This window comes from Aphelocoma coerulescens, chromosome 2, assembly GCF_041296385.1.
Source record: "Aphelocoma coerulescens isolate FSJ_1873_10779 chromosome 2, UR_Acoe_1.0, whole genome shotgun sequence".
In the NCBI taxonomy this organism is placed as follows: domain Eukaryota; kingdom Metazoa; phylum Chordata; class Aves; order Passeriformes; family Corvidae; genus Aphelocoma; species Aphelocoma coerulescens.
This window is the reverse complement of record NC_091015.1, coordinates 103,342,354-103,368,456: the sequence shown is the minus strand read 5'-3', so window position 1 is coordinate 103,368,456 and position 26,103 is coordinate 103,342,354. Positions and strand designations below refer to the sequence as shown.

The 26,103-nt window shown below is 38.9% G+C and overlaps 2 long non-coding RNA genes across 2 annotated transcripts in view; one reads left to right on the top strand and one right to left on the bottom strand.

Annotated features, from left to right (window-relative positions):
• Positions 1–16,555: 16,555 nt before the first annotated feature.
• Positions 16,556–26,103, top strand: part of LOC138105840 (uncharacterized) — a 74,297-nt gene continuing 64,749 nt past the window's right edge. The window contains exons 1-3 of the long non-coding RNA XR_011148727.1: positions 16,556–16,637; positions 18,235–18,273; positions 18,597–18,637. This is a non-coding gene — a long non-coding RNA (uncharacterized lncRNA). The remainder of the gene's footprint in view (positions 16,638–18,234; positions 18,274–18,596; positions 18,638–26,103) is intronic.
• LOC138105839 (uncharacterized) lies at positions 19,397–25,340 on the bottom strand. Its single transcript, XR_011148726.1, has 3 exons — positions 25,223–25,340; positions 21,890–23,767; positions 19,397–20,749 (listed from the first exon to the last, which is right to left on the bottom strand). It is a non-coding gene; the product is annotated as an uncharacterized lncRNA (long non-coding RNA).

The following is a 26,103-nucleotide window of genomic DNA, read 5'->3' as shown; positions in this document are numbered from 1 at the left end:
TGAAAATAGGTCAGAGGAATGATGCTTGTGTGGCAAACTCCAGAAAGAGCAAGTTGGGCAAGGTGAGATTTATAGTACCCTGTGAGATCTTAATTCTGCTCCTGTGTGCATCCAGCCTGTGCTCTGAAAGAAGCAGTCTCATGAAAAATACCCTGCCACAACATAATTAAGGTCCACAGCATAATACAGATTCACAAAGGATCAAATAAAATTTGCTGAGACATTTTCTGCATTCTTCCTTCTGAGATGGAGCCCAGGGCCTTATGAACCTTCTCAGCTAAATTTTTCTACATAAAAGTTTGGGGTTTTTTAAAAAAAAAATAAGTAAAAAATCAGCAGTTTATTTTAACAGTAACTTCTATGGAACATAGAGCTAATCACTACATTAATTTTGGACATTAGGAAATTAATTTCAACTACTTAAACTAAACATAGAATCACTGTGAACAAACACATAAGGGTTGCAACCTCAAGGCAATCTTGGCCTACATCGGCTTTTAGAAAAATGGGTAATCTAGTTGCTGTCAGAATACACCAGTTGTTCTAGTAGCACACAACCAGAGTTTTCCTGAGAAATCTAAACTTAAAAACCAAAATAGTAACTTGCAAGAGGTTGTAACTCAGCTGTTCATAGGTGGACTATTGTGAAAAGAGAAAATATACTTCTTCAGTCTATAGACTGAGTCACTTGTGGGTTTTTTTTGCTTTTGAGGTTTTATTTGAGGGGGAGAATATTGTTTCATCTCAGACCTACTATTCAGTTATTTGTCACTAATCCTATAAATTTCACTTAGTCTTTCTCAGAAATTTTATTCCCTTCATGGAAAAGTCCTCAGCCACACAGGAATTATCCACCAAATAAGATAAGCACTGAGATAGTGAGAAAGGGGGTTCCTTCACAATTACCATGAAGGGACACTGTGCAGCCCTCTAATGACTATATTTTGCTAGTCCAGCTTGTACCCCCATTGCACAGGAAAGGGAATACATACTGCATCGTTGGGGTGTCAGATTCCTCAGTTCCACCTCAGTTCCACCCTGTAGCAACTACTTAAGAGCTTTCCTGAGTTGGACACGCCAACGCACACACAAGGGATTCTCCCCCTTCCGCAGACTCTTAATCCAGCTCCTTTCTTTAGTCAGAGAACAGAAGAGTAGATTTGTCACTAAAGGAGGTACAGTTTGCCTTCAATCATCTCAGAAGAGAGCTACCTTTGAAGCTTCTGTTTCTTTATGCCCCTGGCAGAAAATAGTGGATAAATTTAATCTAAGAAATGAATTCCTGCTTATAACTGTTATTTGATAAACCTTATTATTCTGACTATTCAACAGAAACCACTCTTGCACGGTAGTTATTATTCTCACACAGTTCTAATCCATACCATGTAGCTTTTGTACACAGATTAGTATTTTAATATATATAAAAAAAATTGTTTGTATAATCTAATTAGGTATTTTGCAAATAAATACATTCTGACCAGAATTACACTATCTGAACAGTAATGTAAAGGTTTTAATACTTAAAGAATGAAAGAGTTGCTTACCATAATTCTCTGTTGCATTAAATTAAACATCCAGCTGACATCTTTATGTGTATCACATTTTCTTTCTGTAAAATATTTTGTGAAGATGCTTGAGATAACATTAGAAGATGGGTGCTTATAATTCAAAAAATGTCCTGCTAATGCTGAAAATATTGACATTTCTTCCTGAGGTTCTGACAGAAAATACAATACACTGTCTTATGTCAATTGAATAATTAGAGATTATAGTAATTCCTGCAAGGCTTTCATATGTGGCACATTCTCTGAAAATTTCAAAAGATGAGATTTGCATAAAGGTGGGTGTCAGGAAAAACCAGGTGCCTCTTCTCCTATAACAATGACATACTAAAGAGAAAAAATTAAAGCTCCTCTGGGGAAAAGTGTTGGCAATGCTCAGGCAAACGTTGGGGAAAGCCCGAATTGTAAGTGGAGAAAGGACTTGTCAGTATGCTCCACACCATGTAGGGGAAATGGAAGATGCAGACAATAGAGGAGCATTTAGCATCTTTGGATTCAAATACAGTAATGAAAGAAAATGATAACCACTCACACTGATTTACAAGATCACTTCCACAATTCTTAAGCAAAAGTACCACCTTTGAAACATCAGTGACTTAACACCACTTCTCCTCTCCTTTTTCCTTTTAATATTGTGTATATATTTTATGTGCATTTTATATACATTTGTCAGGAGAATATTAATGTTCTGCTTTATGATTACCACCACCTTTCTAATCATTGCTTTTTATTATTCTTGTTCAGTACAGCTTAGCTGCCGAGCATGAGCAGTGAAATGGGGGGAAAAAGAAAAGCAAATACTGTATTATATCATCATCTGGGGAGCGTGATTGTTTCTGCTGTGTTAATTTACACTAAAATCTATGACCCAGTGAGTCTGATTGATTGCCAAGGGCAGAAATCCAGCCCCTGGCCTAGTTTATTTTGTGAACTGTAGCCTCAGATATCGCTGCAAGCCACAATGATATTGATTTGATATACACTAGATGGGTCTTTATGCTCTTTGGGAAATTTATTGTTCAGAGTCAGAACTCAGACAGATGGGGAGAAGCTGCTCTTTAAATTGAAGAGGGTTATCATGGTTTGACTCCTGGGTCACTCAGGTTACCAAGTGGCCTGAGTGTGGCTGGGTCGGAGCAGGCTCGAGGGATTAGTGCTCATCAGTTTTGAATGTCAAATCTCCTCAGTGGACTTGAGTTATTGCTAATAGGAACTTGCTTGGGCCTATAACATTTGGATGGCCTATAACTTAAACATCATAACCCTTTCTTCATGTCATGGTCCTTTAAATTATGGCTGAGCACACCACCTTTGCTCTGGACGTTTAGCAGGAGATGGCTGTGTGTTATAAAGAAACTTGCCTCCGAGGTGAACTGCACCATTATAGCCCTGGTCTGCAGGAGTACTGTACCCCCACACTCCAGTGTCACAGCCATGTCCCCTGCCTTCTGCTGCTCACTCACTGTCACCACCCTGGCTTTGCACAGGAGATACAGAATAGTTAATGATAGAGCATAGCTCTACTTTGCCCTGAATTTGGTATTTTTCTTTCATGAGTGAGGAAGAGGAGGAGGTCTGGGGAAACTTCAGGTTGTGGGACAAAAAAACCCTCTCATGGTGGAAAATTCATATATTCTTTGGGCATTGAATGAATGAGGAAAATAAATGCGCTTCTAACTTGGGATAAAGATTTAAGAGATTCTTCTACAGAAAACAAGGCCAGGTCTGCTATGATTAGCCTAAGCCTGAACAGCATTTTCACTTAAGCACTGCTAATTGTTAACCAATATTTCATGCTACAGTAAATGCTAAAGAGACCAGGAAAAATAGTATCTATGAATTTAAAGGAACACTTTATTCTATAAATATTAATACAAATTTTTTAATTACCACAGAAGAATCTCACTTCATTTTAGTGGGTACCTCTAACAGAGTTATAAACTGTACACAGCCCTCATTTTCACACTCAGTGTTTGATCTGTTTCCTTTGAGATCAAGAAAATTATTTTCAGTCTCATTCAGAGAGAAAGGGAATTAGCCTGAAGGAAGTCTCACATGTCCAAGAGATGGGATAGGGCTCCATGTTGCCATTACGGCGAGAAAGGTAAATCTGATCCCACTTTTACAAGTAGCTTCTGGCTTCATATGTACAAAAACTAGGAGTTCTCCTCTATTTCTCTTCAACTAGTATATGATTCACAAAGGAATGGGAGAAAGAGTTTGTTTTTCTTAAGTAGCTGTTTCTTTTTCTTGATCTGATTTGGTGCAACAGGGAATTAATACTTTTAAAGAAAAAACATTTTCCTTCAAATTAAAACTGTAACACTTATATCCAGTAAAATAAAAGGGGAAAAAATAAAATTAGAAGCCTTCTGGAAACACACATTTCTTCTATCCCATTTTGAATACCTATCCAAAACAAAGACATCTCATGACATTAATGGTAAATGGCTTACCCTAGCCTTTTGGACTCTATTCTTGGCAATACACTGCAGCTCTAGCTGTGTATTACAGATATACTATTACCATTTAAATATAATTCTGCCTGGCTTGTATTCTGGTCTGAATTTCCTGGGATTTTATTCTTCATTTGAAATGAATACTAATTGAGAGAAAGTTACACATTTATATAGCTCCTGAAGAGTAACACCCACTTCACCTATCTCTCTATTGTAAATTAATATGTAGCAGATGGTGAGCTGAGATAGTTTGACAGCCTACTTACAGCACCATCACTTTAACCTCCATCTGAAAAAAAAATCCCATTAGCTTTTCTGCTGTTGGACTCTTAACCCCCCAAAGTATCCTTAGTTATCATATCATGGGATTTTCTGCAATGCCAAGGAAGAAAATAATTAAAGATACCCTCTACCATTTAAATGCTTGTTCTAATTTTACTGGGCATATCTTTTCCTCTTAACTTCTCCAATAATTTCAATTTAAATCTTCATTTAGAATGAGATTTTTTTTCCAAGGGGATTTTTTTTATCTTCAGGGACAACTTAGTGCACTGCAGAAGCAAACACAGAAGCCCTTCCATATATTATGATTAATGTGGTGTAAGGAGCTCCCCTTGCTAGAAATGCAGAATCAAAGGAAGCAGAGTCCATAAGTAGAATTTAAATTCAATACACATTGGAATCTTATGGTTCAATTCAAAGTGGCTCTAAAGGAAATAATTAGACACTCACCAAGGCTTTCAGTAAGAAACAACTTTCCCTAAGAAGGGCCTGCTCAAAGTCTTCATTTAAAGTACTCAGTCACTTTTTTTTCCCCTCCTCTCTTTCCAATAGAGAAAGGAGAAGGATTTTTTGAAGATTTGGGAATCCATGTTAAGAGCTTTACATATAAATCTCCTTTAAAATAAGTGGTCTAATTGAATATTTTCTTCTGATGGGCTGATAGAAGCATTTTATTTGTTGCAGAATATAAATGTATAGATCGTTGTCAGAGATTTGCAAAAGCATTCATAGTGTGCATTTAGGACTCTTCCACGTGGACTGAAACAAGATCTTGCTCAGTCCCACAGCATCATTCACATCCTGTTTGGGGGATTTGATGTCTAAGAGGAAATCCTCAGTGACTCTGAAACTGTAACTGGCCTGAAAGCCTCACACGTGCAAGGTAACAGGAATGTCCCATAATTTGCAGGCTTGATAGCACATGATTGACTTAGGCCACTACATTCACCAAAGCATCCAAAATGTTGTATTAACTCTTGCACATTTTACAGTAAAATAAACCAAAACTTTATTTGTATTAGAGTTTAGTTTCTGTCCAAATCTCCTCTTACATGAGAGTGTGAATGGAAATTTTCAGTTTCATCATTCATCCCCACAGCTCTTCTTGACTCTGGCAATTTTAATACACACACATGCACCCAAAATCAGGCCCACATAGATTTGGTCTGTCCTTTTCCTCTCTCACAAATATTTACAAAAACAAAATGCTGACTGCTTATTTATACTAAAATAAAGACTCTGTCTATTTCACATATATGGAGAAGGAATTAACATTAAAAATATCAGAAACCCTTTTTGTTTAGATGTCTCTTTTTCTTTCCATTGTGAGTGAATGTAGAACATCTCTGCTCTTATGTCTGATGCCCTGAAGATCAGGGATGTTCCAAGCTGTTGCTGCACCAGTGGCCTCACCTGTGATGCAATCAGAAAAATGTCCTCCTTCTGAATTTTTTAAGTCTCATGCAGTATGAAGCACTTTTTTCTCTAGATAGATACTCAGTCAAGGAAGGCCTAGAGAAATTCTAAACTGTACTCATGGACACCAAAAGCAGCTCCAAGCCTTATAAACTACCTGGGGAGATTGCAACTGCCATTCATTGCCACCCAAGCATTGCAAAGGCACAGATGAGAGCAGCTGGCCGGGGAACTGGAGCGGCACGGAGTAGTCATGAGCCTCAGATTGGGAAGGATGAATTTCACCTCACCAGTCCCTTTACACAACCAATGCATAGACAGACCCCCAATTACTTTGGCCTCATACAAGTGCAGGAGATTGAATTTCACCCAGAGAATTAGAAATACAAATAAACATTTTATTAAATAATTAGAGCCCATAATTGTGGATTACCTTTCATTTGTACTAGAGGAAGGCCTGGTATGGCTTGACCCCAGAATCTTGTTTGGTGTCTACGTCACATCTGATTTCTAACTGCCATTTCAGAATTATTTATTTTCTTTCATTCTATTTCTTTTTCTATTAAAATTGCTTCCAGATATCAGAGAAATAATTAATTTCCCCTCACTCTATATTGAGATAGAAGGCTGAAATAGCAGGTCAAGAACAACTTTAATTTTCTTTCTAATAAGAAAATACTCCACTTATTTAATTGTTAACTTTTAATACTTTCTCTTTGCAAGTCTGAGAGGTAACCAAAACATTTTTAGCTGTTTCCCCACTTTTATATACTATGGAGAATGTCAGTAATGTCCCTTAACACTCGTCCAAGTAACATAATAAAGTCCCCCTATTTCAGAATAGCAATGTCAGCAGGAGGCTTAAATATGACTTTGAAATGCTTTCAGTCTCTTATTTTTAATAAGGTAAATAGGTCATGATTTTTAATAACACTTAGAGTACTTGTGGCTGATTAAAACTTTATTTCCTATTTGAAAAGCCTAATTTGTATCTCGATTCAAATTTTTAGACGAAACCCTGCTAAAAGATTTTGAGCTGCTGTCTTTTACACAGGGCTGGCACTGTGATTTCCCAGGAACTAAGGAAGAGCAGGGACTCAGTCCTTCTTGTAGAGAGCGGAAAGATCCTACCATTTCTGGGGAAAACTGCTCCCAGTCAAACTTCTCCAGAATTTTCTGTCTGGATGGCAAGACAGTGAGTTGTCTCTTGCTGCAAATGGCACAGGCTTGTGAATTCCAAGCTGAGCAAAGCACTTTGACAGAACAAAGTCTACTGGGAGGGTTGTGCCCAGAACCAACATGTTTTTTAAGCACTTGGAGATGGTCTTGAAGGCAGGAATCAGAGCAAAGATGTCAACTAAGACCCCCAGACCTTGTGCTAAGCTTTTAAATGGAAAAAAAGAGGCTTTAACATTTTTTATGAATTCGATTATTTTTCTATTTTCAATTTATACAGCAAGGAATGGCTAGAACAATGCCACCTGTAGCACTACTGATAACACTTCAAATCCCCACCTAAGTTTGAAAATATAGTTATTTGTGATTAACCATGGTGGTTATTCAGAGGTGCATTAACTGGAGTTACCTGTCAAGAATGACAGCGGTTTCACCATTGCTAAAAGTGTGAATGAAGGCATTAGCCAAGCGCATGGAAAATGCAGGAATAATACTAACAGAGTGAGATGAATTTGTACAGTCTTCTGTGTAACATAAGCCATGCCTGAATCACCCTTTTTGCCTCTTTTTTTTTTTTTGAAAAATAATGAATAAAATAAAAAGCAAGTCACCGAGCAATATTTTAAAATCACATACATTAAAAGAGATATATATACTTTCACTAACTGAAAATGTATTTCCCTTTTCACCCTGAATTTACTAAGGTTTAACTTCTAACGATTAGATCTTATTATAGTTTTGTCTGATAGATCAAAGAGCACTGTGTTATCAAATTTCTGTTCATCTTGTTGCAGCATCATACTGGCAACTCTTGTTCAGCTGATTATCTCCCATTGACCTTGCCTTCACCCCAAGAGTCCTTTTTATCATCACTACTTTATGCAGTACAGTCCCCCAATCATAAATATATCCTTCATTCTTTGTGAATACATGTAGGTTTTTACAACTTTCCACATTAAAATGACCTCATGTTGCCAAGCAAGCCAGATAGCTCTGCAGCAGTGACTTGCCTTCTTTATTATCTCCTGTACCTGCTGCTTTTCTGCCAGCTGCAAACTTTTATGGGTTGCTATTTAAAGTTGTCTTCTATATCATTGATAAAAATAGAATAAAGTGTAAAACTAGTTTTTTTCAGACCCCATTTAGAAGCACAGGCTAATGATAATTTCTGCTTAGAAGCACTTTCTGAGACTTACTGTTTGCCAGTTTTTAATCAATTTAATATATTACATGTTGATTTTGCACTGCTCTCATTTCTTAATCAAAGCGTTGTGTTGTAATAAATGGAATGCCTCACTGAAACCTCAGTACCCTATATCAACTTGATTATCTTCAGCAACCAAATTTCTAATCTTATTAAAAATATATTAAGTTACCTTGATAAGATCTATTTCTGATACACCCATATTGACTGAGACTAGGGTTTTTACTCTCTTTTGATTCTTTGTACATTAAGTCTCCTATCAGCCATCCCATCATCTTTTTCCAGTGTTATTATGACAGCAGGCCTGCAGTTACTGACATCATCCAATTTTCCCTGTTTAAATATCAGTACCTCACTGGCCTTCTTCTAGCCTTCAGAAAAACCTCAGTATTTTAAGAACTACTGAAAAGCAATGATAACAATACAGAAAAATTAATGCTTTCAAATTATTTGAAGCAAATATTTAAGGCTACTGATCTCAAAATGCCCAACTTTAGAGACCTTTTAACATTTCCTTGCTTTAATATGGGGGTGGAATATATGTCCTGATCATGAGATGATTAATACTTCACCCCGTTTCTCCTCACAACACATTGCATTGCTGTATTATTATTTATACTCCTCCCATTACCATCTGATAATGGTTCTGTTCCTTCACTAGGATTCCCTTTATTCCTAAACTAATATCAGACAAGGTCTTCTGTCTATACCTTAGGTCTTTTGGTCAATGATCTTTTTTTGCTTTTAATTTTTTTCTTTGCTTCTCTCTCAGTTTTGGGCAGTTATTAGTTTATATTCATTGCCTTCCTCTTCTCCTCCCCTTTACTTTCATCTTGTTTCTATATTACTTTTTAGTTCCTTTTCTTTATAGCTGCCTTCCCTTCCCCACTAAACCAGGTTCTTTTCTAAATCCACATAGCCTTTTCTCTCAGGTATGGAAGTGGTTTTTGGACACCCAGTAAAATGCTGTTAAACAGTTCCAAACTGCCATTTACGTTTCTCTCTTTGATTCCTTTCTCTGGCCTGATATGTCTTTTAATTATTTTCAGTCCTTTAAAAGCACCAAGTATATATATTGCATTTTGGATGCCCTCCTGACTAGCCTACCCAGCCTGTCTCCGGGAACACTGGTTTCCCCTTCTACTGAGATGGAAGCCATCCAACCTCTGCAGCATGATATCACAGATGGTGAAGCAGGTTTCTTAAAAAGAAAATCTTTTCTGTGTACAACTTAATTGATTAGCTATTAAAGGTATTACTGTAAATTTGTTGCTGTCTGGATTTTTTGTTTTTCATTTCCTTTCTCTTTTGTTATGGATTTTTTGTTTTTCATTTCCTTTCTCTTTTGTTACAGGATATGTAATGTCTTACAGAAATGTTCTACTCTTTCAGCACTTGCTTTAGCACCATTAGGAGTTGTCAAAGTGGAAGGCGTCCGGTCTAGAACAGTGATGACATCACTTACTTTTATTAATCTTAGAGTCATGTTTCATCTCTTGGCTCTCCCAAGATATAAAAAAATCTATTTGTATGTAACATGTCCCATGCATGGTAGCGGTGCAGGTGGCTGCAGCTACTCTTTGTTCTGAGGAGAACTCAGACAACCAGCTGTGGTGGTTAGCAACCCAAGTTTAGCATGTAACTTTCAGTCATGGTGAGAACCCATGATTCCCTTGTTTTGCCTTTTGCATGTTTTCCCCTGATTGGTTAATATTTTGTCGCCTTGTTTTATGTATGAAATTATGTATGTTCATTTTCCTTCTTTAATATGTATTAGTTCTAGAGAGTTCCTTGTTCCTTGATGCCCTATTGGATCCTTCCCTGAGTCCCTCCTATGTGTTGTTCCCATCGGTTCCCTTCCTGTCCCACTGCTTGTCGCTATCCCATTGGCTGAGATCCCTTTCCCCACCTATTCTGTACCCAGTATAAGACCCTTGGAACCTCCCACCAATTGGCCTCTTTGTGCCTGTCTTTTCACAGGAATAAACCTGCGTGGAGAACATACAGAGAGTCCCCTCTCTTTACTTCTTTGCCTTTGCCTGCGTGCCTGCATAACAGCGACTTTTGGGTGAAGAGCTCTACCCCATTTTCACTGTGTGTTGGGCACTGAGTGCTGCCTTCCAGAGGGCTTTCAGCATTGACCTCCGGGCTTCTTTGTGTCGGCACGCGAGGGGTAAAACCCCCTTCTGCCAGCTCCCAGTGGCTGCAAACCCCTCCAATGCATAATGCAATCCTTTAAAGAAAGAACCCCTAACAAGGACCATTCCACACATCATGTCTGAACTGTATGAATAAATTTGTCAGATGGGTTCTCAGAGGTTTTTCTGTCATTTCCATATTGAAAAGATAACTGTATAACTTTAGCCATGCTGAGTTTAGTCTGGGACTCCGTTAGTGAGACCTGTCTCTCTGGGTTAAAATTCTTCAGTATTGGAAGGAAAATCCGCAAGAAGGTGTCTAGGGGTACTGCAGGAGTCTGAAGCTCCTATCTTAGTGAGCTACTGTTTAGCCAGCACAGCCAGTGGAGACCAAGGAGGCAATTCAGCTCACCCTAAAGTATCTCTCTTTCCTTAGTAATGAATAGTTAGTAGGGTATGTTAGAAAATTAAACCCTAAAATATCTGAAGATAACGAGGCATTTTTGAAACTCCTTGAAAAATGCCGAGGAAGACTTGGAACAGTTTTACTATTATCTTGTGGCTAAGCTCCCAGCAGAAAGAATTCCCTAGTTCTCTCACAAACTTGCTCAACCTAATGCTTGATTTGACAAAACTTCAGTGTAGGTCTATGGTTAACACGACATCATCAAAAAAAATCCCTGATATTTTAGTGCTGAAAGTGCACTCATCAAAGTGGCTACAACCACGAAGTGAGAAATGACATTTCAGACAACTTTAATAATGCATTGCTCTTGACCTATGTTGCTTATCAGTTACTTGGTAGCAAGACAAAATATTAGTGTGTTAGGGGATCTTTTGATTAGAAAACAAAATGAACTAAGATAATGCTAATGGAGTCAGCACCGGGTTTCCCGAGTGTCAGCATTGTTTCACATCTAAGAACCTATGCAATTATTCTAAGAACTTATTTCACTTTGGGAGGGAGCAGCAAGACAGGTATGGAACAGCTGCTGTCTGGAGAATCACTCAAGGTATCTAATAATTCAACTGTTCCAATAAACTGTAAATAATATAATTTCTGACTCTTCTGAAATGAGACAGTTAAAGCTTGTACAGTATGTAGCTGTTGTGTTGCATTTGATTTAGGCAAAAGAATGATGGACGGAAAATGTGTGAGGCCAGGTGCAAAGTTATAATCACACTAGACATTAAAGAGCCATTTCAGTGCTCTCCTACTTCCTTTAATTTTTATGCCTGAGGAATATATCCATAACAGCCTTATCTTTCTGAGCTTAACACCAGCCTGGAGACTGCACTCCCTGCTGAAAGCAAAGAGATTTATTTCTCTGATTCCTAACTTAATGTTTATTCCTTCGTTCTCTGTACCTCTTAGGTCTTCTTTAACTTGATCATTTTAGATGCCTAGGCTTCTGCAGCATCAGTCAGACTTCTCTACCTACTGCAGTTTATTTGCATCTTTTGTCACAAAAATTAGAGACTTGCAACAAAAAGTGCTTCAAATATGGCAAAAGCCACTTTTGCCCCTTATAAAAATTGGAAAACTTACCAGGCCAGATCAAGTTACTTATTCACTAATAGATACTGAGAACTTTGGACCACTCTTCGCATGTTTCCACATGAATCAGCATTTCAAAAGTTTTATGTTGATTTACATTCTCACTCTAAACAAAGCTTAAGAATTTGGAAATTGCAGTTATTTTAAATGAAAACAATGCAGACTGAAACATAATTTCATCAGGCTCTGTTATACCTCATATGCTTTCACCAACTTCTGTTCATTATATCATAAAGAACACAAATCTTTTGCACTAGAGGCTGCTTTCTAACTTTAAAAGTAGGCATAGTTTTTAATACAGCTTTGCCAGGGTTCCTGATCCTGGACCCTAGATCCAGACAACATGTCTTCTGTGCACCTACAGTGGTCATTGGTGTTAGTGCACAGTGAGTTGTATATGATGAAAATCACTACATTTATCTTGCTATTTTCACTTTCAATCACTTTAGACTCAGCCTGGTTTTTGCATAATATCATTAAAACTAAGTCCCATTAAAAAAAAAAGGAACATAGAAATCTATGTTTTATTGACAGCCAGCATGATTTAGTTTGCTCAGTGTCAGATTTGAAGCTGCATTTGGGCACTTATGTGCCAAGCTGGCCTTTCAGAAGTAGCTAAATACTGAACCTCTCTAATCAAATTGTCAAAAAACTATACAAGAGTCCTTTCTAGTCCCGTTCAGTAATGGGTCTAGCTTATTGATTGCCTAATGTACACAGCAGTCACACAGGTATTTCAAAAGTTGAAAACACATGTCTGAGCAAAGGGAAAAACAAGAAAAAAAATTTGGAAGGAAGACATCTCCAGGTGTCTGCATTCCTCTCCAGTAATTTAGAGCATCCACAGAAGTGGGCTGTGAAGAGAAAGTGGGGGTGACTTCAAGAAAACGTGGCACTAAGTGGAAGGATTAATCTTTTTCAAACTTTCTTTGCCTCTGTTCTTACCAATGTAAACTCTCCTGGCCTGTCATTTGCAGGAGGATTAAATGGATATTCTTGTTTTGAATCACGCTACTGAAAGATGTTTGACCTCCTTCTGTATAAAAGTTGATGGATCATTTTTAATAAATGTGTTTCCAACTGGGCTACACAAAGAGGGTGCAAGGGAATGAAACCTGGGGGTAAGCAGAGAGGGTACTACACCATATGGAAAGTTTGTATAAAACTTATGATGTTAACATGACTTCTTTCACCTAAGGAGAACCTATAAACTTACCTATTTTCTCAGCCTACAAATTCCTTAGTATTTCCCTGGGGATGGCTGAATGGTTCAATTCAAAGGATTTTTTTAATTCTTGTAACTCTAATCTTCATCATTATTTCTAATTCCTCAGTACGAAACTAGAAATATTGATGATCTAATACATTTTACAGAGCAGCACACAACTTTCTTTATGGCACTTACATCATTATGTAATATATTATAAAGCAACTTGCATGTTGTAAAACTCATTAAAAAGATATATTTTTTCTCTCAGCTTGAGTTCACGATGGCCAAAATTGAGGTGGAAAGCTATTAAAGTTCCACAAATCCTAGCAGTACACGTTCCTTTCAAATGTTCTTTTCTGCCCTCTTGCTTGGTGTTTTCTGTCACATTTTCAGTATTTCTGATGTGGGTCTATTGAGAGGTAATTTCTCAGCACGGCAGCTGAAGTAAGACTCCTATGGGATTAGTAACCCAACCTTATAAATTGTTACCTGGTTTCTGTCATTTACGCTGATTTGGTCAGGACAGTTGCTAAGTGAATGAAAGTGGCGTAAGCCAAAGTGAAAGAAGAATGATACTGAAATATAATATAAAAATATAAATTAAACTTTTGTCATAAATGACAAAATGATAGATTTTAACGCTTGTCAGTGCTTTATCGACAGTGAGTTACTAGGCACTTTGTCTGGGAAAGCCCCAGAAAAAGATAGTATGTTGCGCATTTTTAAAATCAATTTAGTGTTTTTAGGCTCTTACTGTTTTCAGCACTTCTCAGGCTCCTCTGCCTGCTACTCTCTTGTATGCTGTGTATGCACATCTCGTGCTGACTTTGTGGGATTTTTTGGCTGCAAAAGTAGACAATTACCAGGGCACATGCTTAGTGCTCTAGTGGTTGGGAAAATTAGGGACTGTCATTACATTGAAATACCAGCAGGAATACAGTTCAGTTCTGTTCCTGTTGAAACTGGTTGATTTCAGAAGAGCTGTGTTTCAGATGCAGACTGTAATTTGCTCTGCTGAAAATGGCCACCCCGCCAACAGCATCCTACTTCACTTGTAATTTAGGAACTAGCACAGCCTGTCAAACCTAGCAGCATGGAGGCATATCCTGCTTTTGCAAGGGTAGAGCAGAAGTTGCTTAGCTGAGAGTAGCAGCCCACTGTTTTCTGTGGTGGTCAGGCCAAATTGTAATACCAACTTGCTCATACCAGCAACACCAAAACATTATTGTTGTGTCTTTAGTTTAAATTGGAGATAACCAAAAGTTAAAAGACAAACTGTGCTGCACACTTAGTTTATATGCTTTTTCAGTCATTTTTTAATCAGGTTACTGAAGAGATCTTGTCTTCGCCTCAGTATGTAAACACCCTATCAGTCACTACGTGAATACCCCGAGTTCCTACAACCTTTGGATACGAATTAAAACTGAGGTGAGTCTTTTCACTTGCCCAAGCCTTTGCTGTTGAAATTAATTTCTTACTGTCAGTCAGGAAAAAACAATTCCAGGTATTCAGAGAAGAGCAAAAGCTCCAGTATAAGGCATGCCTTTACACAGGATTCCCCTTGGTGGATGGGGAGATAAATGATGAAACATATTGCAGCACATTTAGAAAAGGAGTGTTGTTTCTACTTTCTGGGAAATATCGCTGCTGATTAAAAGCAATGCAGCTGCTTGGAGAGCTAAATAGATCCAATAAACTATAGGCCATAGCCTCTCAGTGCTAATTAAGGTGTTAATTAAGAAATGTTATCTTGAGGAGGTGTAATTGAGGGAAGGAAGCCTTCATACATTTTTGTGTACCAGTAAGCCAAGGATAAGAGGTGGTAGTATTTTCAGCCCTGAATTTTTTAATGAGAAGATGGATGGTGTTTATTGCTTTAACTAAAACCCGAGTACACAGAGCCATTTAGTTAAAAAACCCGCCTCCACCTATGGTTACATGAAGTCCAGTCTTTGTGACTGTAAGGAAAAGACAGGGTACTTTTATGATATTTTCTCCCTGCTTGGTTTGTATCAGTCAAAACAAATTTTGGGAGCGTGGTGGATCTCCCCTACAGCTGTCTCAGAAGGAAAGGTGTTTTGGTGGTTCTCAGTCTCCCTACATCATCATGAAGCAAAAAGCCCCCCCACCTCTGGAGACAAGTGAGTATGAGGGAGACATCGGTTTCCTTTCATGTTCTGTTAAACCTGATAGATGGGAAACCTGTGCATTTGAAGACATGGGAGCAATGATTTGTTCTGAGCTTTCAAAAGTAATACTAATTTTGTTAATTGGCCATATAAAATTATGATTCTGGTCTGAATTGTATCCCTGTATGTAATGTAAATATATATCTAATAAAAATGGTAGAAAGAACTACTGTTCAGGTGAAGAAGGATGGGACACGATGAGCAAAAACAGGAAGGCCACACTAAACACTGTAATTTCACTTGCCTAAAAACTGGAAACTGGCCCACACAGTGAACTCTCCCTTTGGAGGCTTTCCCTTTGCCTCTTTCATTTTTATGTCTTTTTTCCCTACAATACTCTAATCTGTGTCAGTCTCCAGTAACTTGACTGCAGCTAATTGAGTCAAACAAGATTTATGTGGTGCAACTGAGGCTACAAAATGGTTCAAACCCAATTTTTATAGAGATGTAATGGCTTTAGTATGCCCGGAAAGAGGCTGCTTAGGGGGAGTAGTGTTCAGGCTGGTGAGCCTGTCCTACTTCCTGGCACTGGTGCCCATTGTAAGCCCCGGTGGTACCCAGCAGGGATGACCGGCTGAGTACTCTGGGTGTGTGTATGTGAGAGATGTCTCACGGACAGACAGATTACAGCCAGCTCAGCCTGAGATGGGACACTCCAGTTTCTTTTCAAATGTGCCCCATCTGTAGACATCTTTATTTTGGATTCACCAAAAGGAGGATGGGAATTGCTTCAACTAGCCTCCTTATCCTTTGTGGGACCATTGCTCTGCTAAGATGCCTGTTTAGGAATCAGGTGTCTCCCAGGCTGTGTTTTTTTTCCACACAGGCCCTGTATCAGGCTTTTTTGGCTTTTTTTTTTTTTTTTTTTTTTTTTTTTCTCTCCCCTTGACATTGGCTTGGAAACTGGCCGTTTCCATTTATTTATTTATTTATTTATTTATTTATTTATTTATTTATTATTATGTGAACGGCCTTCTCCTATTTATTTCGTAGTTCCTGTCAGCACGGGGTTTAGCTGTGAGCCACCCTGCCGCCCGGAAGTTTTTTTCCTCCCTGTGCGCCTGTTCCTCAAGAATCCTCCGCTGTCCTGCAGTTCATTTCGAACAAGGGTAAAAGCTCGCAGTGCTTGCTCCGGACGGCAGGAAAGGCTGGAGGAAATGCCACTGAAGGGGGGGTTTTCTTTCTCCACGGGGCCGACGCGGTGCTGCTGTCCCCGCCATGGCCGCCCCCCGCCCGCTGCGCCGCGGGCGGCCTGTAGGGGGTGCAAGAGCTCCACTGAAGCCGCGCCGGCCCCTCAGGGCAGCCCCCGCCCGCTGCCGGCCTCCGTCGCCCCGCGGAGCCCGGCGAGCCCCCGAGCCCGGCCCTGGCAGCGGGCACCGCACCCGCACGGGTCGGGTCGGGCCGGGCCGGGCCGGCGTCAGCCGCGGTGCTAAACCCGAAGGTGTAAGTGAGACCTCAAAGGGGAGCCGAGCCGGTGCTCGCCCCCGCGGCTCTGCCCGAGCCGAACCCCCCGCCCGCCGCAGGAGCACGGCGAGGGTCGCTTCGGTGGGGTGCGGGAAAGGGGGATCTGCCCCGGAAAGGAGTGGCAAACGAGTTTCTTCCCCAGGAAAAAGTAATCAAGGGTGTGTTGACCATACAGAGGGGGGAAAAAAAGAAGAAAAAAAAAGGAAAAAAATTATATGTGTGTATATATGTGTATATATACATGTTTAGAATAAGAAAGCACTGTTGATGAGGATTTTTTTTTTTTTTTTTGTAGTTATCATTCCAGCTAGTGCTTTCTCTTATCTGGGCGATCTCTATCCCTCTATCTTTTTTTCCCCCCCTTTTTTTTTTTTCCCCCCTTGTTTCTTGGTGCATTTCAGTTTGGACCCCCGTGCTGCCTTATGCCGCTGAGGAGCCCGTTCCGCTTAAGTGATTGTCACTCAAATTAGTCCCATTGTTTTGTGATATATAAGTCGCCTTCTATACTGCCTGGATTAGTCAGTTCAATGGCAGTGACAAACATGGATTGTTTGTTGTTAGAGAGGGTATTCTCACATGGGAAAACACATGTACATCCAGTCGGGGCACATGCATTTCTTACCAGAGGGAGAGGGGGAGAGTTTTAGCAAACTGGTATTTATTGCTTGTTCTTGCATGCATGTTTTGTGTGTTGGGTATCACAGCTTGACAACAGGAAATAAAGTATTGAAGAAGTGTTCAGGCACATAAAGATGTGGCTCTCAAAGGATTAACAGAGCTCCTCTGCAGTTAGAAGTATGAACTGATTATTTATAGCTCTGAATTTTGTAACACTGAAATTAGGGTTAAGCCTGAAAATAACAGGTACAAAAGGGAAGATCCAAATCTGTGCAGCCTGAGTTGGCAACGTTTAAAGGGAACTAAAGCCAACGGAAGCTGTGTGAGGCACTTGAAAAAATCATTTTGTTCCCACAGAATTGCAAAAGCATCAGGGGAGAAAATTAATTCAATAGTTGTATTGCATGATACAATATCAAATATTTAGGAAGAAGGCTAAGAAATATTTTGTTAGGAAGACATCCCCAATTAAATGTATTTAACAAAACTGAAAATCTAATGATGGTATATTATAGTAATTTTCTTAAATATTTTCAGTCTAAAAAAAGATTGTTTGCACTGTGCTAACTTTAATATTTGCTGTGGTCTAAAGTGTAATTCTTTCTCTGAAGTAAGTGAATTTCATAATGTGTATCAATCCACTCTACCTGAAAAAAAAACAAAACAAAAAACCTAAGAAAAACCCAGTCAATTTCTCCTCACTGTTAGTAGTAACTTTATTCCGTAACAAAATTATGAATTCAGAAAAGCTGCCAGAAATTAGGTTTTGGTAGGTAAGCAAAGGTGGAAGAGTCATCTCTGCAAATCTGTACTGCTTTCATTTTTTCCAATATTCCTATTGAAAAATTAACTCAAAAAAAAACCTAGTTTTTGCTACCAGAACAAGGGAGATCTTACTTTAACATTAAAAGAGGCCTCAGAAAGTTTTGCATTAAATGTTCTGTTATCTTTCTCACAGAAAATGGAATTTCACAAACCTGATCTGACCAAAACCTAGGTGAGTAGTCCAAATAAATTTCCCCCTGTACTTCAATTCCTTTTTTTCATATTTTTCTTTTTCAAAAACTTCCTGTATTCTCTTCTTATAAATTACTTTCAAAAAGCCCCATCCATTTTAATCTAGCATATTTTCACACACTAGGAAACAAATTTTAATGTGTTTTCTGTGGTCATTTGTATAAAAAACAGATATCAAATCAGTCAAATAAAAAAAAAATGCTATATACTCTGTTTCTCTGGCTTTTCAAAACTAAGGAAAACCACTGGAATTTTTTTTTTCTTGATTGCGAATCCATTACAGAATTTTTTTTCCTTTCCTAGGTAAATAAGAAATTTGATCCATTTATAGACATGAGCATAAGGTAAGGCATGAAAAGAAGAATGGAGTTCTTGGGTCTGTCTGTTTGAATCAACAGGGCTGCTGCAGTATGAATTAGGGCTTTTGCATGCACATGTTACCTGTGACAGTTCCATGGGATGTTCTGTGTGTTAGCATATATAGCCATAGTGTCAGCTTGATCAAGAGTCTGTTTATTGGTTTTGTGTGGGAGAAATGCTCTTTCAAATGCATGGTTTTTATTACATCCCAGAATTTTATCTGTAGTTATGTTTTTTTTTCCTGGAAGTTAGAATTAATCCCCATGTGCATAATTTCATTTGTAATTTTTCCTCAGAAGCTGCCATAAAGTACATTCTAATCTTATTTATTAAAAGCAGTTGCCTCATGATAAAACTATTTTTTTACATGGCGACACAGGCTTTTCTCTAGGAACTACTCATGTGAATGGCATTGGTTTCAGAGAATAAAATAATTCAGAATGAATCATGAAGTTATTAATGATTTACTAGATGAAAATATACCAACACAGATTTTTTTTTTTTTTTGAAACTTGCAACTTCTATTCTGTTGTAAGTTTTCTTTTGCTGTGCATTGAGCTTGTGAGCAGAGAGCATTAGGAGGACTTTTCATCTTGATTAAAGATTGACGTGCATAACTCTTCGTGCACCGCAATGAAAATACGCCCCTTAGAGCAATGGCACTCGACCTTTAACAATCGAAGAGCCATTTAAAATCACAAGAGGCACACAAGTCAGAAATACAGAAACGCATGTGACCATTTTATTAAAAATTATGAATGAATGCATTCATCAAAAACAGCTAAGGAAATCCTGAAGGCACTCTGCAATTTGTGTCTTAGGGCAAAGTAATTGATTGTGTAGGTTGTATGTTTTTACAAGGAGGAAAAAAGAAACTTTACATACATAAATGGAAGGAAATGGTGAAAGATATCATCCAACAAGTTTGCAGAATAGCTGAAAAGAAACAGAACTGAGCCAGCATGTCATACGATTTCTCACTCAGACCCATGATAAAAGCTCTATATAGGCCTCTGAAGAATGAATTCCATAGGTCGAGTACCACTGCCATTAAATACTGTAGGTGCTGAGGTTGTTTTTATTTCCTTACTGTTCCTTTTGAAGTTATTCAGTGTGTGAATATCAAGTAACATTTTTAATGCTGTGATGATAGGTTCTGTTTTTTACAGTGTATTTTGCAACTAGGACAGCCTTTCCATCGCTGAATGCAGATTTGGCTGCAGGGAAAGGCAAAACTCCTTTCTTTGATTACATTCAGTTATCTAACCTGAAAATCGCAGCTGCATATTCTGCATTGGTTCCATACGGTAAATTCCCGTTTGATTTCCAGAGAAAATGTGTGCAAAGGCTGAGTCAAGGATTGCAAGAGCAATCCACAGAGGGAAAGAAATTCTTCCTATATGTGCTGCTGCTGCAGGCTGCTACGCCAGGTTGTCAGTTCTGAAGCACAGAGTCAAATTCAGCCTTGTGCTACCTTTTTTCAGACCTTTTTGAACTCAGTGACACTATGGAGGGTAAGAAATTTGGTTTTTACTTACTAGGAAGCTGTTTAATGTGAGATGTATGGCAAAAAAGTACCAGCTATGAAATGTAAATGCTGAAAAAAGGCATTACTCTGTTTAACTCCTTGTTACTTTACAATCCTATGGACAAAAATTGGAGCTGACATTTCTCTTTGATCTGGTTTACCCATCTCGCTCTGCTGCTATCAGCAGTGTGTGACAGCAGCAGACATTAGCTAGGAAAGAGGGAATAGGGAAGAAAGAAATGTAATCCTCCCCATGGCCTTCATGGGAGAATAGTGAATTAGAGCCAGACGTTACACTTTTAGGTGGACTTAAAAAAACAATGCCCTTCTCCCAGCAATTGCATGTGCATGCCAGGATATTGGGAAACACAGTCAAATGGACTCACTTATCTGAAAAATTAATAAGTCAAGATGAAAAGACAGAATTCAAAATTGAAAAAGTTGAATACACCTGAACCCGTGCTGAAAGCGTGATGTTTCATTCTGCTTAGATTAAGTAGTAGAAATCAGGGTGTGCATCTTGTCCACGAGAATGTCTTCCTTTTGAGTTTTGCCATGTTTTTGGTCTCTGTAGCAGAGAAAGGGAACCTTTTTCAGAGGAATGGAGCAACTTACCTCTAGTAGACCCATTCCTTTCAGATTCTAGCAGAGGTAGCTAAACTGGATTATGGTAAGTATTGATAAAATTGTGAGTAATTGGGAGAGGGTTGGATAGGAAGCAGCTTTCAGTGTTTTAGTACGATGTTCTCAGGGCACCCAAAGAAATTATCAGAAAGCAGATTTAAACTACATACACAAAAAAGCATGTTATAGAGTCTAACCAGAGAATATAAAAAAGGGTGAATGCACTCCAGAAACATTAGTCCATTCACATTAGAAACTAACTGTCCAGCCTTTCTTAACTTGGGCCAAGTGCCCACTACTGCTCCTAGTTGGAGAAAATATTTATTACCAATTGGCTGATCAATATGGTGGTTCTGATGCTCCTTTTGTGATTTCAGCATTTTCAGTATGGGTTACTCAAAATTGCTTTAATTTCTAAGACTTAAATCCATCATGCTTTCCTGTGAGAGTCTACTTGTGTTAATAGTTCAAGAAAGGAAATACAAAACACTATTTTATATTTATATAACTGAATATTTAATTAAAAAAATGTTTATGTTAGCATAGCCATGCTGCTACTCTGCTGATCATGTCACAGCTTAGGGATGGTTTCTAATGCAGAACACTGTATCCCAAATACTGTAATTTGTTTATCTAATTCTGATCTATTTTTTTCTCCTAGTCCCCATTTTAATTTTCTTTACATTTTAAGAACATTCCAGACTAAAAGAAGAACTAAAATAATACTTGTCATTTTAAATTAAAAATACTTTTCTCTATTTTGCCATATTTCTAGCATGTTAGGCAGTCTGGTTTACTAAAGTCAAACCCTATATTTGGTTGGTTGGTGAATCAAGAAGGAAAAAGACACAGCAAGCTTCTTGCCCTTATGAAGGTTGTAGCCGTTTCTTCCAGTGATCTTTGTAATCAAGGGCATGGAGAAGATTGAGGTACTGAATAGCATTCTTGCCTCACTCCTTTACTGATAAAATTAGGCTTCAGAAATCCCAGGTCCCTGAGGACACCGGGGAGTCTGGACAAAGAAAACGTTACCCTTCGTGAAGGATCAACTTAAGTACGCTAAATAAACTGGAAATAAACAAACCTGTGGGACCCGATAGGATGCATCCACAAATGCTGAGGGAGCTGTCTGATGTCATCATGAGGCTGCTCTTGTTTATCTTTGAAAGGCTGTAGGCCTTTGGGGAGTTTCCTGACAACTGAAAGAAAGCAAATATCATCCTTATCTTCAGGAATGGCAAGAAGGAGGTTCTAGAGACCTACAAACCAATCAGCCTTGCTGATTGTGTGCAGCATGATGCAGAAATAATTCTGGAAAGTATTTCTGGATGTAAGGAGGACAAGATGTGATTGGGAGTAATCAGCCTGGCTTTAGAAAGGGGAAATCATGTTTGAAGAATGTGATAGCCTTCTATAATCAGATGACTGACTTGGCAGACAGCAGTGGCTGTGAAGCTTTCTGTGTTGCCATCTCTGACTTCTTCATGACAACGTGATGCATAATAGTGAGATAAAAAGACAGTAGATAAAAGGTGGATGGGTTGGGGGTCACATGCATGAAGGCCAGCTGGAGTGTCATTACTAGTTTTTTAATCCAGAGGTTGGTAATAAGGCCAGTACTGTTCAACATAGTCACTAATAACCTGGATGATGGGATGGAGTGCACCCTCAGCAGATTTGCACATGAGAAGTGATTGATACACCAGGTGGCTGCACTGCCATTAAGTGGGATCTTGAGAGGTTGCTGAAGTGGGCCAGTGGGAATCTCCAGACATGAATGAAAGAAAATAAAGGCCAAGCCCTACCCCTGGGGAGGAATGAAACTCCAGGCATCCCCATGAACAGGCTGGGGTCTGACTGACTGGAAAGTAGCCTTGCAGAAGAGGCCACAGGGCTCCTAGTGGAATGTGAGCCAGAAATTTGCCCTTGTGGCAAAGGCAGCCAGCAGTAGCCGTCCTGCATTAGAGCTTCACCAGCAGGTTAATGTGGTGATTCTTCTCCTCAGCCATGCTGAGAGTACATTTGGAGTTGTGTGTCCAGGTCTAGGATGTCCAGAGAAAGGGAGACTTGGACATGCAGGAGCAAAGCCAATGAAGGGTTGCAAAGATGTTGAAGAGATTGTAGCCTCTGACATATGAGAGGCTGAGAGAGATGGGATCACTTAGGCTAGAGAAGGGAAGGTTCAGGAGCAAATCTTACTAAGGTGCGATAGAAAGGAGCAAAGAAAATGGAGTTAGACTCTTCTCAGTGGTATCCACTGAGGTGGTGATAGGTGATAGGCACAAACTGAAAACCAGAAAATTCTACTTAAATGTAATAAGAAAAAAAAGTCACTATAATGGTGATTATTCCCTCTACCAGACTGCCACTGAGGTGGTGACAATTACATGTCAAGGAGCACGGTGTATAGCTGCAGTATGGGGAGTCTCATCCTGAGAAGCAACTGATCCAGACACTGGAGTATTTGAATGGCAAAACTGAGGCAAAACCCCAAGAATGTGCTCCTTGACTATCTTAACAGGGAAGTAGTGAACAAAGCTATATCCGTGCAATCAGTTCTAATATCCACATCTTAAAGGGTGCCCAGAATTGGAGGAAAACCCACGGCAATTATTTGAGGCCCAGGAAGAGACATTTTACTACAAGAACATTAAAGATCATTCTGCTTATTGTATTAAGAATGTCAGAGGTGGTTTGATCTCACTGTAAAAGTAATGTCAGGAGAGATAGTGTAGGATACTAAAGGCTCTTTAATCTAGTAGAGAGAGGCATAATTAGAACCAATGGCTGGAGGCTGAGGCAAGGCAAAGTCATCTGAAAAATCAAGCGCACAATTTCAAAGTAGGTCTGAGAAGTCCTTGAAACAGATTATTGGAGTAAAGTGGTGGCTTTTCCTTCTCATGGCGTCTTCAGTTCAGGACTGGATCTCTTTCTGGAAGATGTGTTTCTCCAAGCTATTGTGCTACAGTGAAAACAAGATGAAAGACAGGCTTGTTATTAGTGAGGAGGTCAGTTTTGCCCAATAATGGATGCCCTACTGGGAATGAATCTCTCTATCCCATTACTGACTGTGTGAAATTCCTTAAGATTAACTGGATGGTTACAGCAAAATGAATTCATTTGGCCTTAAAATCTATGGTTTACATTAGAGGAGTGAAAGAAGTCTTCACTGAGTATTTCTAAACTTTACTGCCCTGCCCAAACAACTGTAAGGCAACATCGCAGCCACCAGCTCTATGGCCTGATATAGTTGTCTTCAAACAGCAAGGGTTGTGTGTGTTAAATGTATTCTAAATATTGTATAAACTGAGTTTAGAAATGCAGAACTCAAGGAGCACTTTCAAGGCACTTCAGAATAGGGTATAATGCTTTCATAAAGATGATAGAACTATTATGCTCGCTCTAAAAATGAATCCATTTTAATGCAAGGCGTCAACAGGTTAATATTTTATAGCATAAATACTGGCAGAGACTCCTTGCATTCTTCTCTACTTACATTTTCATGAGCTCAGTAAACTGAAACAATAATCTTAATAATAATGAAAAACAAGACTAAATTACAAGTTGCAGAGGCTATTGTCAATTTTACAAATCCAACAATAGCCTGCAGGGTTCCAGGTTTGTTTCTAGCTGCTCAGGAAGCTTGTGTGATTTGCTCACACATTTTTTTCTTATACCCCAGAGCTGTGCATCTGCTGGAGTCAGGGATCTAATATTCTCTTTGAACTTCCTTAGCATCCTAGTGCATGCTGTGATCTATAATTAGTGCATGCACACACACATACACACACTCCAGCTACATTAACTCCTAAATGGCAGAAGCTTTGCTGTGTCCATCACCTGGTTGAGGTGCTGCACAAGAAGAATACAACTGTTGCTATAACCTTGAGGGTGAAAGCCTGCTCTTATGACTTGTATCCTTAGGGGGTTACAAAAATAGAAAACACAACATTTTGTTTTTCAGGTGTGATACTATGATGCAATTCTCCAGACGTGAAATACCTAGGATCAAGGAGGCAGTCATAAATTGCACAGAAACCTAAGCCATTTCAGGGTTCAATTATTGATAAAAGATGTGATTGCTAATGCCCCTAGAAGACCAAGATGCTTTGTTTGTCTGCAGGGCATCGTGACTAGGACATGCCAATATTATGACTTCTGGAGAGAGATCTTTAGAACCAGAAGATAGATTGCTAGGGTGTTTTTGTTTGTTTTGTTGTTAAAAACCCAACCAACCCAAAAACCACCAAACTACCAACCCAAATATAAAAAAAAAAAAAAAAGCAAAACACACACACCTCCAACCAACTAAACATAAAACCACTTGGAATAAGTGGGATAAGAATGCAGGTAACTCTGACAAGTTGTGCCATTTGTGAGCATTCTTTCTAGACACATTTAAATCAATTCTACCCACCTATCTAAAACAACTGAATGAAAGTCACCAAATTCTATGACAGCCTCCATTTGCATCGGAAACTGAAGTCTCAGAAGGCTGCCAGGTGCTCCACTGTGAGCATTTAATAGGTTTCTTGGGGAAGAGCAACACTTGTTGGGTAATTGTTTGCAATTAGGAGTGCTCTCGTTTCTGCTAATGATGGTGATTCACACAAACCTGCATTTGTTTTGCAGTAATGAGCAAGACATTAAACACCTCATATCCTTGAGATTGCTAGTTTCAATGGCAATAAATAAAATAAAGATAAATAATAATGGGAGGAGAGGAGCAGATGTATGGAGGGGCACTGATCAAAGGTTCATCATGGAGTGTAAGTAGAAATGTGGAGGGATCATTTAGATTTTAACATTTTAGTTACATGCACTTAAAGAATCGTGTTCAGTCCCATTTAGCAACATAGCTACGGACCTGTATGCCAATATTGTTGGGAATATCCCAACAGCTATGTTTGAAGCTTTTTTTGAGAGACTGAAGAAGAATCTCTGTTACAGACCTTTGAGATGTTAAACTGTAGTAACAAGAGAACTAAGACCACCCCAGGTTAGCAGAAGGCTACATTCCCAACAAGGAATTCACTGGTAAAACTGCATTAGTATCTTTAAAGTCTAAAATAATCTCAAGGCAAGGTGTTCCTGACACTGGTTTTATTATTTCAACATGCCACTGAAGTGTGCCAGGCTGTCACTAAAGTACTAGATGTGTTTTTGTGAAAATTACAATAGTTTGCACCAATTTGCTACTCTGTCAACTCTTGAAAAGTCAAAGACTTGGAAACTTCCTGATGCAGAAGGCACACACTATTACTTCCCAGATCATTAGATAACTGTTATTCAAGCTGA